Source organism: Salvelinus fontinalis, chromosome 23, assembly GCF_029448725.1.
Source record: "Salvelinus fontinalis isolate EN_2023a chromosome 23, ASM2944872v1, whole genome shotgun sequence".
NCBI classification, from domain to species: Eukaryota; Metazoa; Chordata; class Actinopteri; order Salmoniformes; family Salmonidae; genus Salvelinus; species Salvelinus fontinalis.
In genome coordinates this window covers 11,546,322-11,551,652 of record NC_074687.1, presented here as the reverse complement: position 1 = coordinate 11,551,652, position 5,331 = coordinate 11,546,322, and positions in this window count along the sequence as shown.

Below are 5,331 nucleotides of genomic sequence, written 5' to 3'. Positions count from 1 at the left end.
TCTTCATATACCATCTAGTATTATTGTGTTTTATGTTCATAATAGCATCTAGTATTATTGTGTTTTATGTTCATATACCATCTAGTGTTATTGTGTTTTATGTTATTGTGTTTTATGTTCATATACCATCTAGTGTTATTGTGTTTTATGTTCATATACCATCTAGTGTTATTGTGTTTTATGTTATTTTGTTATATGTTCATATACCATCTAGTGTTGTTGTGTTTTATGTTCATATACCATCTAGTGTTATTGTGTTTTATGTTCATATACCATCTAGTGTTATTTTGTTTTATGTTCATATACCATCTAGTGTTATTGTGTTTTATGTTCATATACCATCTAGTGTTATTGTGTTTTATGTTCATATACCATCTAGTGTTATTTTGTTTTATGTTCATATACCATCTAGTGTTATTGTGTTTTATGTTCATATACCATCTAGTGTTATTTTGTTTTATGTTCATATACCATCTAGTGTTATTGTGTTTTATGTTCATATACCATCTAGTGTTATTGTGTTTTATGTTATTGTGTTTTATGTTCATATACCATCTAGTGTTATTGTGTTTTATGTTATTGTGTTTTATGTTCATATAGCATCTAGTATTATTGTGTTTTCTGTTCATATACCATCTAGTGTTATTGTGTTTTATGTTCATATAGCATCTAGTGTTATTGTGTTTTCTGTTCATATACCATCTAGTGTTGTTGTGTTATATTTTCATATACCATCTAGTGTTGTTGTGTTTTATGTTCATATACCATCTAGTATTATTGTGTTTTATGTTCATATACCATCTAGTATTATTGTGTTTTATGTTATTGTGTTTTATGTTCATATAGCATCTAGTGTTATTGTGTTTTCTGTTCATATACCATCTAGTATTATTGTGTTTTATGTTCATATACCATCTAGTGTTATTGTGTTTTATGTTCATATACCATCTAGTGTTGTTGTGTTTTATGTTCATATACCATCTAGTGTTATTGTGTTTTATGTTCATATACCATCTAGTGTTATTGTGTTTTATCTTCATATACCATCTAGTATTATTGTGTTTTATGTTCATATAGCATCTAGTATTATTGTGTTTAATGTTCATATACCATCTAGTGTTATTGTGTTTTATGTTATTGTGTTTTATGTTCATATACCATCTAGTGTTGTTGTGTTTTATGTTATTTTGTTATATGTTCATATACCATCTAGTGTTGTTGTGTTTTATGTTCATATACCATCTAGTGTTATGGTGTTTTCTGTTCATATAGCATCTAGCGTTATTGTGTTTTATGTTCACACACCATCTAGTGTTATTGTGTTTTCTGTTCATATACCATCTAGTGTTATTGTGTTTTCTGTTCATATACCATCTAGTGTTATTGTGTTTCATGTTCATATAGCATCTAGTGTTATCGTGTTTTATGTTCATATACCATCTAGTGTTATTGTGTTTTATGTTATTGTGTTTTATGTTCATATACCATCTAGTGTTATTGTGTTTTATGTTCATATACCATCTAGTGTTATTGTGTTTTATGTTCATATAGCATCTAGTGTTGTTGTGTTTTATGTTCATATACCATCTAGTGTTATTGTGTTTTATGTTCATATACCATCTAGTGTTATTGTGTTTTATGTTCATATACCATCTAGTGTTATTGTGTTTTATGTTCATATACCATCTAGTGTTATTGTGTTTTATGTTGTTGTGTTTTATGTTCATATACCATCTAGTGTTATTGTGTTTTCTGTTCATATAGCATCTAGTGTTATTGTGTTTTATGTTGTTGGGTTTTATTTTCATATACCATCTAGTATTATTGTGTTTTATGTTCATATACCATCTAGTGTTATTGTGTTTTCCACCAGTAATTTGACACAAAAGACTTGTGGCGAGCGGAATCAATAACCTCTGCGTCATGCAAAATAGTTGCTTTGTGAGAAGGTGTTAAAGTTCACAGTTAGCCATTGTTATGTTAATGAAAGTTGAAAATTACCCAGGGCCATGCCATGACTCCAAGTGAGAGCAGGTCCGCCGGAGCCATGGGCCCAGTGAGACACGGGTGGCGGCCCGCGTAGATGGGAAGAGAAATGTCTGAGCCTTTAGGGTAAAATACTGGGCTAAATCCTCAGTGGAAATACGTCATGATCAGAGAGTTCCCTCACAGCTCTAACGCTTTGGATTTCCCTCTGTATTGTCGTCTTACTCATCTATAATAATCACTTTGTTTATCTCGACGGAGGGACACCTCTAACAGACACCTTGAACATTGGAAGATACGTAGCTCTCAGTACAAGCATAAAGAGAAAAAAACGTATTCAATATCCAAGCACTTCATTGTCTCCAGGCTCTAGGAGAAGAATCAATAAAACATCTTATCTGTTCCGATCTGAATTGATGGTTTCCGATGAGGTTTGAACCCCTCGTGGCGGCACAACCCTCTATTCTCGCACAGAACACAAAAAACACCACCAGAGTTTCATTTTGATCTTTGAATTAATCAGTTGAGAGCTCCTTCTGAACAAAAAGTACTGATGTTGCCTTTGGGATCTGCGGTCATGCGGGAATTTATGGCAAGTGTTTAAAAGCATGTTTTTGATGAATGCGTTTCAACAGCCATAATAAGCTCATAGAGACTCAAACAAACAATCTAGGGACCTTCTTGTATATGTGGAGTACAAAACCCAGCTAATCGCATTCTATTGTTCTACCACATATTCTCATTAGACAAATCTCACCCCATAGAGCAGGGATGGGCTCAAAAAACATTGATCTCATCTTGAGGAGCAGCAGTGGCTCGCAGTTCTATGCACCCAAATCTATACCCACACATGTTGTCAGAGCAAAACGTTTCAGCCATCCTCCTCTTGACAGGGGAGAGACATTTTTGTAGTTTTAGAATTCATTTCCCACAATTCTATTTTGCCATGGGGCGTAGAGAAAATGTTGGAGTTTTATAGCAAGTTTGCTGCAATTCTACACATTTTGCCATGGGGGAGTAAAATGTTTGCTGTTTTTTAATATGATATCCGAGTGAGAGTGACTAACAAAATCAATGGGGGCCCTCCCGGTTGGTAAGTCGATCATGATTACTACAGGTTTAGATAGCTGGCTAGACTAATTTACCAGCCGTTAGCTGACATAGCTAATTGAGTGAGTGACATGACAAGAAAAATAATTTGATGCACAATGAAATGTCTAAATTGCACCTTGTGTATTTTACTATTCTAACTCTCAATGTTATTATCATTATTATTTTATTTTTTCAGTTTTTGGATATCGGTCTGTGAGCCTAAAAAACGGGTTTCCCATCCCTGCTGTAGAGCACTGGTTTTCAACTGGTGTGCTGCTTCACACCCGTGTGCCCTGAGGAACTCCCAGGTGTGCTGCTTCACACCCGTGTGCCCTGAGGAACTCTCAGGTGTGCTGCTTCACACCCGTGTGCCCTGAGGAACTCCCAGGTGTGCTGCTTCACACCCGTGTGCCCTGAGGAACTCCCAGGTGTGCTGCTTCACACCCGTGTGCCCTGAGGAACTCCCAGGTGTGCTGCTTCACACCCGTGTGCCCTGAGGAACTCCCAGGTGTGCTGCTTCACACCCGTGTGCCCTGAGGAACTCCCAGGTGTGCTGCTTCACACCCGTGTGCCCTGAGGAACTCCCAGGTGTGCTGCTTCACACCCGTGTGCCCTGAGGAACTCTCAGGTGTCCTGCAAACCTTTCCTAATCTAGATTTTTCTTTAAAACACTCACTTATAACTGTGATCTGCGGAATGTACATGACATTTTGAGTTGGGAGTATTAGTGGGGGTCAGATCCCAGATTAAGAGGCAAACGGCTACATCTCTATGGTTGTTTGAAGTTCAGTGTGCTCAGGCTGTTGTTACATTTGGGGCACAGATTCGCGAGACGCCATTACCCCTTGTACACACAAATTAACCATCATGAGTAAGGAACTATCAAAACTATGAAAATATTGAAAAGAAACCCTATTTAATCTATTTTCTTTTTAAAATGTTGACGGAAAATAGATGGTCTGCAGTATGGATCAGATGAGATGGAGGTCATTATCACAAAATAAACTAAATAGGGACGTTATAGGTGTGCTGCGGAATTAAATATCTCATCAAGCAGTGCCACGGTTCAAGAAAAGGTGGAAGAAAAGGTTGAAGAAAAGGTTGAAGAAAAGGAACCACTGCTGTGGAGAATATAACCCTCTCTTCAAAAAGTGAGAGAGAAAAACTAAAGCACTACAACATTAATGTCTTCAAGTACACACGTTTAAAAACATAACATAACCCAATGGTTAAAACCTCTCTTAGAAATGTGTCTGAACGATGCCAGAGTGATGACGACAAGGCAATTATGCAGACGGATCGACAGATGTTGATGGTTACTTGGGGAAAACTAAGGACACAGCTGAGAGGAAGGCTAGAGTGACCCTATCGTCACGATGTTTCAAAAAGAGCATAAAGATCCCCATTGGGCACTACTTCATCTGAGATGAAACGGTGGAATACTATTAAGCCAAAGGAAAAGGGGGATACCTAGTCAGTTGTCCAAATGAATCTATTCAACTGAAATGTGTCTCTGAATCAGAGAGGTGCTGGGGGGCTGCCTTAATCGACATCCATGTGTTCGGTGCCCCTGGGAACAGTGGGTTAACTGCCTTGCTCAGGCGCAGAACCACAGATTTGACCTTGTCAGCTCGGGGATTCCATCCATCTCTACCGTCCCTACTATAACGTTGTTACTATAAAGTAGATGGCTATCATCTATGTAAGGTGTGTTGCCAAAAGAGCAACATAAGATGAATCGCTGCAATATTCTGAAGAACAAGAATGACTACATGGACTGCTTTGACATACAGTATATATATCAATGCAAATACAGAACATCTGGAAAATGAAAGATTAACGTTGGTGTCAGTGAAAGGCTAAAAGAGCACCCAGATGGCTACGCTAGTAGAGGCAGAGGCAGGGCAGTCACATGGCAGGGCAGTCACATGGCAGGGCAGTCACATGGCAGGGCATGGGATGAGGCTCTGACATGGTGGTGGCATAGGCAGGACAGTCACATGGCAGGGCAGTCACATGGCAGGGCATGGGACGAGGCTCTGACATGGTGGAGGCAGAGGCAGGGCAGTCACATGGCAGGGCAGTCACATGGCAGGGCATGGGACGAGGCTCTGACATGGTAGAGGCAGAGGCAGGGCAGTCACATGGCAGGGCATGGGATGAGGCTCTGACATGGTGGTGGCAGAGGCAGGGAAGTCACATGGCAGGGCAGTCACATGGCAGGGCATGGGACGAGGCTCTGACATGGTGGGG